The sequence below is a fragment of the Canis aureus genome, chromosome 10 (genome assembly GCF_053574225.1).
Source record: "Canis aureus isolate CA01 chromosome 10, VMU_Caureus_v.1.0, whole genome shotgun sequence".
NCBI lineage: Eukaryota > Metazoa > Chordata > Mammalia > Carnivora > Canidae > Canis > Canis aureus.
Genome location: NC_135620.1, coordinates 47,234,417 through 47,250,957, shown reverse-complemented (window position 1 = coordinate 47,250,957; position 16,541 = coordinate 47,234,417). Strand labels below are relative to the sequence as shown.

General features: G+C 40.8%; 1 protein-coding gene across 4 annotated transcripts in view; it reads left to right on the top strand.

The window, feature by feature from the left end:
* Positions 1-16,541, top strand: part of MOB3B (MOB kinase activator 3B) — a 190,484-nt gene that overhangs the window by 114,813 nt on the left and 59,130 nt on the right. The gene's annotated exons all lie outside the window — the stretch shown is intronic.

Below are 16,541 nucleotides of genomic sequence, written 5' to 3'. Positions count from 1 at the left end.
TGATAGTCTCTTTGGAATGTGTATAGATAGGCCTAAAATGCATTTACTTGTTCACTCATTCATTTGTTCAATAGACATGTATTGTGTCCTTACTGTGTGTCAGGCAATGGAATCAAAGAACATATTGTTCCAATAAGCCATGCAGATGAAGTAGCTTCATCATCGCCACCATCACCATCATTGTCAACATTGATTCACTTAAAAAATATAGATGAAACAACCACTGTCTGCCAAGTGCTGTGCTAGGCTTTATGTGGGAAGCAGGATAGTTAGAGTCCACAGTCTCATGGAGCTCATAGTATAATGGTGGCAACATATAAATACAAGATAATCATAAAAAGTGTTAAGCTCTCTGACAAGGGGAGCATATAATAATGTTAGTTAACCTGCCAAAAGGACAACTTCATATGATACAACCTAATACTGTTTATTGACTGCTCCCTATACGGCAGGCATGGGAAGGTGTGCTTTAAAGGTTTCATAATTGACATACACAAGAACCCTGCAAAGTTGATTTTATTATTTCCATTTTATAGATGGGAAACTGACATAAAGGTTGGATGAAATTCTCTTGGACACAAATTCTAAGCGGCAAAAGTCTGTCTGATGCCAGCTTCTGTGCTCTCTTCTCTATGGTACAGAAGCATCTGCACATTGTGTGCCAGGCCATTAGGAGCAGGGGAAATTGGTAGAGCATAGGGCTTACCTGTTATGTGGAATAATGGTTGGAATGAAGTTTAGCCTCTGGAATTGTGGTTGTCGTATTTCAAAATCTTCTATCAGATCAGAGATAGATTGCAAAATTCACCATATGTTTCTAACTTTTGGCTTACCTGTGTGTTTTTCTTTTGCTTTTCTTGCTTTGATGTTCCTTTAATGGTTTTAACTCCTCATTACTATATTAAGAGGATTTAACTTTTGGCATCTAAATGTGTCCTGTCCGACAGTGTTGATGTTGGCAGGCTAGCAAAGTTGCCAGGAATGAAGGGTGAGGCAGAAAGGGGTAGGGCAAGTTTTTTGGCAGATATTGGGAGGTGAGGGGATTAGGGGGGGAAATCTACTTTTGGAGGTAGCTATACTGCCTGTGAGCCTTCTCCCATTATGTCCTTGTTCACAGCCCCAGTTGAGAAGACATCTGTCCATGTGATCCCACCCCTCCTTGACACAGGTGACTGGACCAGAGTGGACACCTTACCTGAGCCTGGCCAACCAACAGGTTGGCCTGTGCCATGTGACTTGTTTGCCACCTGAAAGGTTAGCTGGGCCAACTAGAGCTTCTCTTTTATGATCTTCTTACTGTTAAAGATAAACTGAGGTATATTAAGATTTTTTTTAGTGTATTTGAGTAAAAATCTATTTGACAGGCAGTGCCAAACTGGACGTGGTTAGAAGCTCTCCACTGGCAGGAGTTAGGGGAAAGATTTTAATAGAGAAAACATGGAAGCAAAGCAAAGAAATTATTTGATTGGTTATAGCTTAAACATTTGCCGTATTTGGGAATGCTTAGTTGGCTATGTGTGATTGGTTGTCCTTAGGCTTGTTTGTTTTTTTAAGATTTTATTTATTTATTCACGAGAGAGAAAGAGAGAGAGAGGCAGAGACACAGAAGGAGAAGCAGGCTCCATGCAGGGGACCCAGTGTGGGACTTGATTTCGGGTCTCCAGGATCACACCCTGGGCTGAAGTGGGTGCTAAACCGCTGAGCCACCTGGGCTGCCCTGTCCTTAGGTTTTGATATCTTAATCTTGTGGCACTTCAGGCTTAGGACTTAGTTTGCTTGCCTAGGCTTCCAAGGAATTAGAGCCACCTCAGGCTAATGGCCTCCTTGTTGAACTGATTTACTAGTACTAAGGCCCAGAGGGAAATTGTTAGAGCCCTTGAGTTGAAAAGTCATGGGAGCCAGGCTGAGGCTGTCATTTGGGGCTCACATGCATTGTCAAATGAAGAGAGAGTAAGTCTTACAGGAGAATAGCTCCGGGTGCTAGTGCCAGGCAGAGAAATGAGACTACGTGGCCCATGAGAGAAGACGAGCACCCGTCCCCACCCTTTGGTTCCCTCAGCCAGTTCCACTGCTGTGCTCCATTGCCTGCTCTTGAGTGCCATGTTTTAACACAGTAAGTCCCTTCTTTACTTAAATTGCTTCATTGGGCTTCTGTTCTTTGCAATAGATAGATCAAAACACCAATTCTCAAAGCAAGTGAAGCAATTTGTGCACAACTAAAGGGAACAGAGGAACCCCTTGATGTCCTGCTTCTGGGTCTCAGATACTTCTGCCCTCTCCACAGAAGGCTAAGCTAGATATTTCATATCATTGTCTCCTTAAAGAAACACTAAAAGAAAGAAAAGAAAGCATATGAGAAAAACTGCCCTATTTAAATGATTATCCTTGTACATTTAATTTAATACTAGAATCATTGTTATGCTCAGGCCACTGGCCATCCCTTTCACCCATCATCCCAATGGCCTTCTTTAACTCAGGCTCTGTGCTAGATACTGGGTAGATGAAAGTGAGTGACACAGTACTGTTCTGGAGGTGTTCATAGTGTAATATGGAGGGATGAACAAACAAATAAATCACCATAAAATATGGGGGCTATAATAGCAGAGATAGAAAAATGTTCCCCTGAGAAGGGAATGACTATTTTCACCTGGGTATACTGAAGAAAGTTTCACCCAGAAGGTGATTTTTGAGCAGAGTCTTGAAAGTAAGTGTTTGCCTGGCAGTTGGGGAGCGAAGGAGAGAGGTAAGTACTCTAGGCAAGGGAGCAGGATGCGCAAAGGCAGGGAGTTATAAAAAATGGCCTTGGAGTTCATAGAACCAGGAGAAAGTCAGTGCAGTTGAAAAAAAAATGGGTGTTTTGGTGAGTGGCAGGAATAAAGTTAGGTTGGGGCCAGAATTTTAAGACCTGAATCTACAGCTAACAATGCAATTAATAATTATAATAAGTATTATTCATTATTCTCTACCAGAATCAAAGTAATCCATTCATATATATCGTTCACATTTAGTTAAATGCCAAGGAAACATATTGTAGGCAATGTCCAACCAATGGAAAGGTTTTAAAACTAGTTTTTCAGGACTCTGGAGGCAATTTGGAGGAGAGACCGGTATGAGGAAAGATGAGCAGGGAAGGCAGGCAGTAGGCAGCCGTATACATGAGAAGCAAGTACCTGATCCAGGGCAGTGGCTGCAGGCTCTATAGAAAAAGTTGGGCCTGAGACATTTCTGGGGCAAAATTATTTAAATATGTGGAAGGAGAATGGAAAAAGAAGCATGGGCCTGATTTGAAGGATTTCCTTTTTAGAGGTGGAATGAATACTGATAGGACTAACTGAAAGAGACGATTCAGGAATAGGAAGGGGAGGAAGATGTGATTTCATTTAGGGGGCATATTCAATTTCAGATCTAATGAGAGATCAAGGGGGAGATCTGTTGGCAGTCAGAGGAGAGTCTAAGGCTTAGGAAAGGAATTAGGGTGAATAGGTAGATCTGGGAGTTTTGATCAGTCTGTTCTTGTGACCAGTGGAAGGGTTCAGAGAGGTGTGCAAGACCCGTTTTCAAGATTTGTATTAATGGGGGCAGGAGGGAGGGCCAGGCCACAGTAGTAGGTACAGCTGGTATATAATACTCTCGAAAACAGCCATCCAGTGGCTTGTCTCTCAGCCCAGTTCCTGGAGTGCTGCCTCCCACTCCCTAGTGCTTTCTGCTCCCTAAGAGGGTAACCAGGCAGGAGTGAACTTTGGGGTGGGATGCCTAAATCTCTAACAGCCACAACTGCATTTCCATCTGCCATTTTGTGCTGTCTGGTCCTTGTCCCTTGTCCTGCTGCCATGTGGCGATCATATGCCTCTCTTTTAGTTAATAGCCTGTTAGCGGTTTCACAGGAGTTATTCCTTCTCCCTATGATTATTAATTCAGAGCTCTGCTGGGATTTAGGATCAAGCACCTGCCTCTTTTGCTGGAGTCTTTTGGGAGCACTATAAATGTGCATCTTAGGTTTATGAAAAAAAGATGGGGAAGAATAGAATTTTCACATGTAGTGAGAGCACATCTCACATGGGCTTTGCTTCTTCAGAATTTTCTACCTTATAACTAAGAATAATTTATGTGACCTCTACTTGAGAACCTAACGTTTCAGATGTTAGGTTTGAAAGTCTGTTTTCCCCCAAAGGATAGATTGACCCTCCACCCCAAGAAATTGCCATTTTGCAGATGAAAGAGTCAAACATCAGTAGTTTCGCTGGTTCAATCTACTAGCAGCAGGGGATGTGGATGGTGAGGCGAAAGCAAGGGAAATTTTATGTACTGTGTGCACAGTTTGTCACACCAGTCACAGGTGTCTCCTCTTGGCGATTCAGATCATACACAACTTTAAAAAGGCACCAGGGTATTTAATTATACTATGTATTTGCAGAAAGACTTGGCAGTATTACACAGTGAATATTTCTGCTTCGGAGATGTTTTCTGCCTCTCTGATACGTTGAGCTTCCCTCGTCATCCAAATCCTGATGGGGGCACATGTGTGCTTGCTTTTCCACATGGCTCTTCTAGTCTCCATCATGACTTCCAAATTAGACTGCGCAGTGGCCCTGGTGTGAGTTTCCCCTGTAGAGGGACTGCAAAAACCCATAATACTCATTGTGCACATCTATATCCTAGACTCTGTGCTAAATGCTTTATGTATATATTTTCTTCAGTTCCAAGCAACAACTTGAAGAAGGGAGAGTTATTTTGGTTTTCATGAATAGGAAAACTGAGGTTCTAACAGATGACATAAATTGCTCAGAATTACCGAGGGATAGATGTTTGCTGTTGGTTAGTTCTTGTTCTGACCTCTTAAACCCTCCAGTGCAAAGCTGATCTCCTGAAGGATGAAGGCAAGAAGTGAGTTGATGATTTCTCTGCCCAGATTGGGAGGGGGGATGAGAAGGAGATATGTTTCAGGAGACACGCTGTATCTTTCTTTACTCTGTGGCATTGGATTCTATTTCTCAATAGTGGATTGAAGGTAACAAAGGAGCTCCTCCCAGAGATGCTATGTGATTAAAGGTAAAATTGCTTTAATTTCTACTCAGATAGCTTGGAAGGTGACTATTTGAATAGGGAAGAGGTATGCCGTAAAATTTATCTTTGCATCATTTATCAGAAGAATGAAGAGGTCAGTATTAGATGAGTGAAGTAGGAGTTTTCAACTAGGAGTGATTCTGTGCCCCAGTGATTCTAGACATTTGGCAATTTCTGCAGACATTTTTTGGTTGTCACATGTGGGAGTCTGCTCCTGCCATCTATCAAATGGATACTACTCAACACCCTACAATGCATAGGGCAGCCTCTCACTGTAAGTATCCAGCCCCAATATGAATGGTGTTGAGGTACAGAAACTCTGGTCTAAAGTGCACTTGCTGGGAAAACAGTTTAATTGCTCTAAAAGAGCAAGTTAATTTCATGATCTATCAAGTATTTTGGAATACTTATTTGCACATGAAAAATTACTGTAATTATAAATTACAAAATATCTAATCCTAAAAGCAATTCTCAGGAGGGAGTTCAGTTTTTATTGTTGTCATTATTATTATTATCATTAATCATTATTATTTTCTTAATGTTCTATGAACTTTTTAAAAAGAATATTCTAATAAGGAAAGAGATATAGTCAAATTTCACAGATCTGCACTCCTCAGAGCAAGAAGAGGAAGTAATCATTCAGGATTAGTGAGAACTTCAAAATACTGTCATTATTGGTTTATTCCCTTGTAATGTATTGCTTTACATAATAATCAGCGGAGACCCTATTGACTTGATTTTATTTGGTTATTACTTTTTAATGTAAGTATTAGCTATAAAAAGGCTGTGGTTCGATGGAAGAAAAGCCTTGAATTAAATGAGATTTCCATACAGTTGACCCTTAAACAATGTGGGGGTTAGGGGTACTGTCCTTGCCCCCCAACTACATACAGTAGAAAATCCTTCATGTAACTTTTGACTCCCCTAAAACTTAACTATTAATGGCCTACTGTTGACCAGAAGCCTTACTGATAACATAAACAGCCAATTACACATATATTGTATGAGTATTACTGTAAGAATACAGTAAAATGAGCTAGAGAAAAGAAAATGTTATTTAAAAAATCATAAGGAAGAGAAAATACATTTACAGTAAGTACTGTACTATCTTTATCAAAAACAATCCACATGTAAGTGGACCCTTGTAGTTCAAACTTGAATTGTTCAAGGATTTACTATATTATCAATCTTGACCTTTTTTGCAGTGATGGGGTTGGGAGCACTTCTGCAAGACTCATAGTCATAAGTCCTATCCTAGGCCTGCCTTTGGGTTTTATTTTTACTTTGGGGAGGATATGAAATTGAATAGATAGGGGTCTATGTCTTGGATGGAGGGAAAAAATTCATTTTTTTCAGCTGAAAAATGTGAAAAAATACTACTCTCTCTTATTTGATGGTATTTTTACTTTATTATTTTTTATTTTTTTAGATTTTATTTATTTATTCATGAGAGACAGATAGAGAGAGAGAGAAAGGCAGAGACATAAGCAGAGGGAGAAGCAGGCTTCATGCAGGGAGCCCAAGGTCTCCAGGATCACGCCCTGGGCCGAAGGCGGAGCTAAGCCGCTGAGCCACCTGGGCTGCCATATTTTTACTTTAATTACAGAGACAATTACAGAGATCTTCCTTCCTCTTAAGGGAAGAGTGAAAGTAATGGGAAGAGTAGATCATTGAAGTGTACAGGGATCCTTAGCACCCATCTATATATTTTTGAGAGCCAGGGAAAAGGAATGACCCATGCATTCTGCACATCTTTAGACCCATTTGTAACTGATGACAGTTCTTCATTATGGAGAACCACATAATGAATGAACTTGCTAACTAGTAGAACTGTGGAAATTTTAGTCATTGGATAAGCAGCATGAGTACCAGGATTATTTAATACAGGAATGGTAAGTGTGTGTGTGTGGGCGGGGCGGGGGGGGGGTTGTATTTACATGTTGGTTATGGCTGTTTGTTGTATTGAGTTAAGAAGATTCTGAGACTGGCCTAAGATGAAAAAGTGCTGTAGGGAATTGGCCATGTCTGCTTTGGAGTGTGATGGGGAACATGGTGACATGTAAGCCATATATTTGACCACCCCACTTTATGTGTTTAACAGTTAAGCACTGTCCCTCAGAGCCCTCAATTTAAAAGTTCTCTGAGTTTAGAGAATCTGTTAAAAAAAAAAATTGAGAAAGCTGTATCTACCCACATTTTGTCAATTACAACTGCCTTACATAGACATTTAATTATGTGGTTAAAGTCAAGTGTGCAGATCTAATCTCATTCATTTTTAAAGCTAATGTAATATGCCAGATGCTATGACAACTAACACCTCTGTCTAGAAAATATCTGCTATAAAGCAGATTTTTAGATCAGAGAATTTTAAAGATACATATCATTGCCATATGCCTTTAGTGTTCATACTTGTGGATATGATATTTATATAGTGTTATGTAACAAAAATTTTTGGAAAACTATCCATGTATTATGCAATGTGTTTCCAAAGCCTGTATATCTCCTTTCCCATTACTTTCACTCAATCACTCAGGGAGTTTTAAGAGACTATGATTTTTTGTTCCTTGGGGATAAAAGAAAATTAAATATTTTTATATGAATTTAAAATAAATAACTCTTTATTGGTTCATTGCTTTGGGTCAGTTATCCAATGCTTATTTTTGTGTGTGTGGGAACCTTCAAATTTAAAACAGTTCGCTGCATATTTTTATGTGCAATGTGTGTTATGTCCAATATGTGTTACGTTCAATATGTGTTGGCTAGCGACAGACTTGGAATGATTTCGTTTTGGAGGATCCTTGCACCTCCCTGTAGAAGAAGTAGTATTATCAGGCATATTCCTTAACACCCATCTCCGATCTTCATACATTTCTTTCTTCCCTGACCTCTTTTTATTTTGAACAGTTCTTACATCTCTTTATTATGAGACTGTCTTGTAGATGTTACCATCCTATGACAAAGGCTTTTCTACTTCACAAAGTAGATTTGCTTGGATTGGGTCCAAAATAGCATTTCCTTTTAAGTTGCCCAGTCAGATGGTGAAACCACTTTACCCAAGTATCAGGAAACCACATTCCTATCTGACCTCTATCTAGCCATTTGGCCTTGCACAAGTCATTTAAAGTCTCTCCTTTAAGAGCATAGTCACATGAATAGAGTTAAAGCAGTTGATAGCCACTTCTCACACATTACCATTTTAAGCCTGTGATAGCCAAGTTTTAGGGCACTTAGGACATTAACATTTTGGTCAGCAAAATATCAGGTTGCCTTGATGGTAACTGAATTTCATGGAGTCACTGTGTAGTTAAAGAGTGCTGACCTGTTAGTAGAAGGGTAGTTCATCTTTATGCACAGAATGGAGTAAATTGTGCTATATTCAATGAGGAAGGAGATTGGTGGTAGATGGTTAAGGAGACCTATGGGAAATCACCCATGAAGTAGAAAGGAAACATGACTAGAAAGGAAGAAGAGGGAAAAAAAAAAAAGGAAGGGACCAATTAGGGCCCTTTGGTTATGAGCAACAGAAGCTGACTCTGACTAGCTGGCATAGGAAAAAGGATTTATTACAGAGTAGCTCATCTCAGAGTCAAGTGAAGATTCTGGGCACAGGTGAATTGGGGTGGGTAGGGAGGATAACAGACTGGCAAACTCACCAGAACCCCGCTAACTGAAAGGAAAGCAGTTCTCCCAGGGAGGAAAGCTATGAAAGAGGAAGGGGGAAAGGAAAGCTGACTATCAAAAATAATACAAGAAAGATAAATATTCCTAAACAAGTACAAAAGTAAGAAGAGAATCAGATAGCTTTAACCTGTTGTCGATGATACATCTATCTGAAGCAAGAAAACATGTGGCTTACTCTTTTGGAGAAGGAAACAAAAATCCGGATAATGTACCAGGAAAGGAAAGTGAAATAAATCAAACCAAATTCACTTATTCTTGAGCATATTTAGAGACCCCTACCCCTATCCCCTGGGTGGTACCCAGGCACCTCTTGCTCGGTATCTAAAGGAGGAGACACAACCCCGTCCTCAAAGAGCTCCCAGTCCAGCAAGACAGTGTTGTGAATTCCTCACTTACTGAATGCCTGCTAGGTGCCAAGCTTTTTGCTGAGAGCTTTACAAGCTCACTTAATCCTCCAAGTGTTTCTGAGGCTAGTCCTATTGTTACCTTCATTGCTAAGATGCTGCAGTAGGGAGCAAGAGAACTGGCTTGGAGTTAGGAAGCAGGCAGGGCAGAGCAGAGACTCAGCCCTGCTCCGTTCAGCTCCAAAGTCTAGGGCTCTCCTTGCTGCTCTGTGCTGCTGCTCTTGGCAAATAGAAGAGGAAAAAGAAAACAGTAAGACAAAAGGAATTTACTTGACTCAGCTCAACCCTACAGTATCTCCTGTTAGTGACTAAGTTCGATGAGCATTATAATGTGTAGGGATTGAATCACCTTCACTCCCTACTGCAGCCAGCCTTAAATTTTAAGGACAGCCATGTGCAGTCTGTGCTAGAGCCGGCTGGCGACTGCTCCAAAGCAGGACAGAACTTGCCTCTCTTGGTCTGGAGCATACCAGTTTATCAACAGTCTTTTCACGCTGAGCTTCTACAAAATGCCATTCTCACTCCATGGATGACCTTTTTTTCCCCCAAAGTTCAGATTTTCAAGTCTAAAATTTTTATCCTAAACCAGGATAAAAATGTTATTGTGTCTTCTGGGCCTGGACCTATCTACCAGTGGTGAATGGAAATCTCAATGCTAATTAATATGTTCAAGATAGTAGAACCACTGGCTCTGGTCATTTGTCCTGAGACATCCCAATTGTTAAAGTATGGCTCCTGGAACACAAAACATGTAACTCTGTTGCCTGCTTTTTTTTTTTTTTTTTAAAGATTTATTTATTTATTTATTTATGATTGACAGAGAGAGAGAGAGAGAGAGAGAGAGGGGCAGAGACACAGGAGGAGGGAGAAGCAGGCTCCATGCCGGGAGCCGGACACGGGACTCGATCCCGGGACTCCAGGATCGCGCCCTGGGCCAAAGGCAGGCGCCAAACTGCTGAGCCACCCAGGGATCACTTGTTGCCTGCTTTTAAGGTGACATGATTACTCTCCTTTTTTGGGTTTTACTACTATTTCTTAAAAAGCATGCTTACTTTTATAATGGAAAAAAGTCATATATTAAGAAAAAATGCCTTATGTGCTTTGGGTAATCTAAAATCACTCCCTTCTCTGCTACCTACACCGTTGTTTATAAAGGTGTCTATTGTAAATAAGTGTGACTGGTAGACACCCCACACACCAAATTTAAATAACCAAGAGAAAAGAAGTATCCTCATGTTAGGATGTGGTATGTCCTACTTTCCTTCCTCACCACCATCCCCACTGCCCATCTGCAGCTTTTGGACCTTTTCTTCAAGACATCCTCTGGACAGAGTTTATTCAATGGCTGGTGTAATATGGAGTTGCCACCCTTTACCGCCGGTTTGGGGCCACTACTTTTGGTAGTTTTGTCTTTTGAAACTCTGGGCCTCTGCCTCTGTTTTCTTTTCCTTTAAAAAGTCATTGAAGTCCGGAGTGTCGGCAGTGACCTTTGGAAATGTTTTTACAGCTTACAGAGACTTCCTGACATGTTTTATTAGCTCTTGGTGGTAGCTAATAAAGTGAGTCTTAGCAAAGCCGCATAACGTGACCGATTAGAGCCACTCACCAGAGTTGCCTTGGAGGAGGCTTGACGACAGGATATTTGGCTACTGCTTTCCGTCCAGTTCAGCAGGGCATGAGTGATTACTGCATGAAGAAAGGGAGGTCATCCCTTTAGGAAATACAACAACCAACTTATTCTGCAAGAGCCTCAAACATGAGAGCCTCCTAGCCCCGGGAAAACAGAGATATCATTGCTCTAGGGATTGAGGAATGAGTTATTCCAAAATGCTTTTGTTTTCTGCCTTCACAGAGGTAAAACATAAGCCAGAACTGGTCCACTGGCTCTTTAAGAGGAATGGAAGAAGAGAAAACAACCTTCCCTCAAAGTTTATAAGTGTAAGCAGTATCTCTGTTCTCTACTTTCTTCTACTCAGATGGGTGGTTTAGCCATCAGGTATAGAATTTAGACTGTAGATTACCACAGATCTAGATTCAAATTCTGCCTCTGCCATTGGCCAGCTGGGTGATCTTGAGCAAGAGAACACTTAATTCTTGGGTTCCTCATGTACAAAGTGAGGATAATAATTGTAGGTTATTATGAGGGAGAAAATATGGTGCATACAAAGTGCTTATCATAATGCTTGACATAAAACTCAAAAAGTATTAGTTATGGAATCGTCTTACTAAGGTCTTTGGAAGCCCACACATAGGCTCTGTTTGTGGAACAGTCTTTATTTGTGTGCTTCCCTCCACCCAGGTCTGTCATTTTGGATGACTCGTTGGTATGCAATTAGCATTGGGACCTCATTCACATAAACTGCCGTGTGCATGGTGTCCTGGAGCTGTGCAACACAGCAGCCCTCCTCCCCTCCTATTCTACACACTGTCTCTCACACACACCTCTTCTTCCCCAATCCACATAAGCCTCTTTGCCCTTTATAAATAATCACCTGGACTGCTCTTACTTTTGGGAAATGAGTTACTCACAAAAAGGTATAACAGAAACAGCAAAAAAGATCTAGATAGCATTTTAAACATGTATGGCAGGAATTTACTTGGACCCCTTGTTTTATGACAAACTATGTAGGGAACCGCTATTTCAGATAGTTGGTAACAACCAGATACCAAAGATCTACCTCATGCAAAACTCCATCAGAATCTAGAGACAGAGAAAAAAGAAGCTCAAAAAAAACAAAAAACAAAAAACAAAAAAAACCGCTGGGGACCATTAGGTAAGCATGGTCCTTTCCTCCTTTCTATTCGAAGCAAGTCTTTAGCTCACATCCAACAAGATTCTTCTTAGACTGTAAAGCTTAAGAAGGGAAAACCAGGGGAGGAGACCATCTTTTGAGTCTGTTCTGTGACAATTGATCAATCCATGTTGAGCCATTAATGGTTACAATGAGGGGCACCTGGGTCGCTCAGTGGTTGAGCATCTGCCTTTAGCTCAGGTCGTGATCCCGGGGTCCTGGGATCGAGTCCTGCATCAGGTTCCCTGCAGGGAGCCTGCTTCTCCCTCTCCCTATATTTCTGCCTCTCTCTGTGTGTGTCTTTCATGAATAAATAAATAAAATCTTTTTTTAAAAAAAATGGTTACAATGACGATTACTTTTATTTTATAGATGAGGAAGCCAAGATGAATTGGTCATGCAAGTGATGCTAAGATCATACAGCTAGCAAGGGGCAAAGCTTAGAACTGACTTTTAACTTTATAAAACCCTGGTCTCTCCACTACATGAAAGGTTCCAAGCATTGGTGCTAGAACCATTAGTGCTCCCTGGGACAAAATGAGAACGAGAAGAGTACAGACATCATATCAAATGCTTTGTACTTATTTTTCAGTGAATTCTATGCAAAGGACTTTTTTATTCTGAGATTCTTTTCTGCTTATTTCTTTTTTGGTGTTAAAAATGTCACTTCTTAAAAAAAAGTCTTTTATGAAATGATAGAACTGGAGAGGCATTTTTATTTGCCCTTATTGGCAAAGTAAAGGAGACAATTTGTGTTTATCTCTTTGCCCAGTTTTTTAAATTGTGCTGAATTTTGAAACCCAGAAGTCTAGTCTTACTATATGACACTGTTTTGCTTTCCTCAAAATACACGCAAATGTCTTAAATGCTGCTGTTTGCACCCTTTTATACTTCCTATAACCTATGGGGCTAATATGTGATTATGGTCTATATTTTTCATTAACCTGTAATGATGCTCAAGAGTTACCTGCTCCTAGATATGATGAAAGAACATTTCCTTGTTGCTTTTTTCAGATTCTACCAAAAAATGGTTTCAATTAAAAATTCTCTGGGAAACACTAAAACTTCAGATTCCGAAGCCCTGCCTTCAGAGACTGAATCAGTAGTTCTGGGCAGGACCCCAAATTTGAGTTTTTAGGACCCCTTTGAGGGGATGCTGATGCCGCTCATCTGGGAATGATACTTCCAGAAACTCTCATTTTAAAGCATTGGATTTCACATGAGATGATCTCTTCTCCACATTGAGAGTTCTTTGTTCTTTCCACAGAGGCATGGCATCATGTCAAGCTCAATTTTGTGAATTATATGAGATTTCTACATCCATTTCTGGTTAAAATATTAGAAAACAACCTTCTGATTTGCTTTAAGCACTTCCTTCCAAAATCAATTTAAGTAAAATTAATCTTAAAAAAGTTTCCTAAATTTGAAATCAGTTTTACACTTGATTAAACATGCAATACCTCCAAGCGAACCCTGGCCCCATTGGGAAATTCTCCATCCTGTAAATGACATCAGTCAGTTGCCATGGAAGTAAAGACTGTGCTGTAATTCCCACCTCCATGCAGATTTCCCTTTAGTGCAAATCAACTGAGAAACTCTTTTTTTCTTTTGGATCACACTCAGAGAGGATATTTTGTATAAACACTTACTTTTATTAAAATACTGTAATAATTTATGGTTTCCAAACTTTTTCTGCCATCACATTTTTCACACGAACAGTACACTTCCAGTAATAACCTAACTCATCACATCAGGGATTACTAGCTCAGGAGACATGAATCATATTAGCTGGGGCCTAAGTATAACTTGAAAGGTGTTTCTCTAGAGATCTTTTAAGCACTGCCACTGGACTCCAGCATTCATTTATACCAGTAAACTTCACAGAGAGCAGCTATGCTGCCAGTATTCAGAAAGAAGATCATCATTGAAGAATCACCCGAGATGAGAGCAGCCAGCAGGATAACCTCTGAATAGAATAATGCTGAGCCAAATGTCATTTTACCAAAGCTCCCCTCTTCCCAAATAAGACCACTCTTAAAAAAAGAAGTAGGTGTGGGGGCGCCTGTGTGGCTCAATCAGTTAAGCATCCAACTCTTGATTTCGGCTCAGGTCATGATATTAGGGTTGTGAGATGGAGCGCTGAGGAGGGCTCTGTGTTGGGCATGGAGCCTGCCTAAGAATCTCTCTCTCGCTTTCCCCCTTCCCCTCCTCTCTCTCCTTTAAAAATAAAAAAAATTAAAAAATTTAAAAAAAGAAAGAAGTAGGTGTGAATAAAGGGTTCATGCCTCTGCTTCCCTGCTTCTCTGTTTTTTATGCTTTTGACTCACCCGTGCCTCAAAACTCCTCTAGGATTCCCTCTGGTACCTCCACCTGGGCAAGGTGCTCTGCTATGGGCTCCTCCCTGACGACCTGTATAGCACATATTTTTCTTACCACAATGAAGGAATTCACCAGTGAGCTCAGGTGCCACAGCTAGGCCATCCTGGGTTTAGATCCCCTCTTTGCCATTTACCGTGGCATCTTGGACAGATGGCATTATGCTGCAGCTCAGTTTTTTCAACTGTAAGTGGGAATCATTATTGGACATTTTATATAGGGTTCATAAATAATATAATGCTTGTGAAATATTAGCACAATGTCAGGCACATAAATAATATTAACAATTAAATTACTGAAATACTATTTAGAGAATTGAAGAGTATTTTCTTCCATATCCACTGCAAGTAACAACTTCAATTGTGTGTGTGTGTGTGTGTGTGTGCTTGCAGTAAAGTGTCATAACAAATTCTGAAGCCATAGCCAGGTGTAAGGGGGAAGGACTGTGGAGCTCAGATAGCTATATCTGTCCTCATTCAAATGGTGGAATGGGGGCAGATGCCACACATTGTGTCTCCCTGTGCTCTACTGGAAGTACTGTAGGGTAATAATGCATTCAAACCCTCTGGATTGATCATCTACTATGTACCCCCCACTGTAGTATTCATTGCATATACATTAACAAACAAGACATGGTCTTGACATCATGGAGGTTACAGACTAGTGGAAGAGCCAGAAAAACAAGACAGAAAAAAAAAGATAGAAAACAACTATGATAGGAGTGCTATGAAGTACACTACCAGAGAATTTAAGGTGGAGGCAGAAATCTACATGAGAAATAGGGGTCAAAGGAAGTATCTGAGAAAGGGGTGGGAAATGTGTTCCGGGCAGTTAGAGCAGACTGTGTAAGGACCTGAAGTTGAAAAGACCTTGGCATGGTGAAGGAATTGCAAAGAAACCCCTTTGATTAGAATATGATCAGAAAAGAGGAGAGCCAGATCACATAAGCACTGGCTCTCGAACCAGTATGCATCACCATCACCCCAGATTGCGGGGTCTCACACCTGGAGTCTCTGATCCAGTAGGACACTGCTGGGTACACTCTTTGAGACCCCCTGATAGAAGACTTTTTCAGGCCATAATAAAGGGTATGAATTTTATTTGAAACATTAGTGAGAAGCCAACAAAGGATCTCAAGAGCCAGAGCCTTTAATTATTATTTTTTAAATGATGACTAGATCATTGTGTGGAGAATTAATTAGAGATTATCAAGATTAACAATGGAGAGGCAATTTAGGAAGTTATTGACAGCGGTCAGGCAAGGGTAGTGGCAGTAGACAAGAGAGGAGCATTCAAGATGTATTTCCAAGGTGGTAGCCATAGGATCTTCCTGAGGACTGAATGTGAGTGTGAGGGGAAGAGAAGAGGAGGATGTTGCCTAGACTGAGGCCTTGAGAAACAGAGAAGATGGTCAAAGCATTTACCGAGGTAGGGAAGATAGGCATGTTTGGGAAGAAGAGGAAAGGAATTTGTTGGGCATGTCTTAGACACGTGATATTTGGAGAACCATCTCCAGGCTCAGAACTAGCATGTACAGATGCTTCAGTGCATGAAATGAAAATATTGAAGGCAGTAGCCTCCTCAGTGCTAAAATGAATGAAAACTATATAGGTGCTTGGGGACTGGCTCTTTAGTCTTCTCTCTCTGGGAACCGAGTGTGCTTGCTAATAAATTACTACTACTTCTTTAGGAGTAGCATCCCCCAAAGTCATTTTAAAGTAGGCCAGGACCTTTGGAAACTATATCCATCATAAAGTGGAACCTCCTGTGGAGCCAGACTGCTTTTCTTTCCAAAGTCTACCCTAATGTGGAGTTTATAACCTTTGGCACTGTTGCCATTTGGTTGGATGATTCTTTGCTGGCGGGGAGGGGGCAGGGGACACCATACTGAGCATTGTAAAATGTTTAGCAGCACCCCTGGCCTCTACCTACCAGCTGCCAGTAGCCCCTCCCCCTCCTAATTGTAACAACCCAGAATGCCTGCAGACATTGCCAAATGTCCTCCTCCTGGGGGGGGCGGGGGGGGGGGGCAAAATAGCATAGCAAGTTAATTCTGTACATCACCCCTTGCCTCAAGACAAACTACTCCTCATTTAATATTCCTGCTTTCTATCTCAGCCTCTCAGAATTCCTTTAAGGTGACTTTCAATCAGACTGAAATGTTAATACAGGTCAGTGGTTAAGGAGATGCTATAATGATTTTCTGGAGAGGACATCTCTGGCC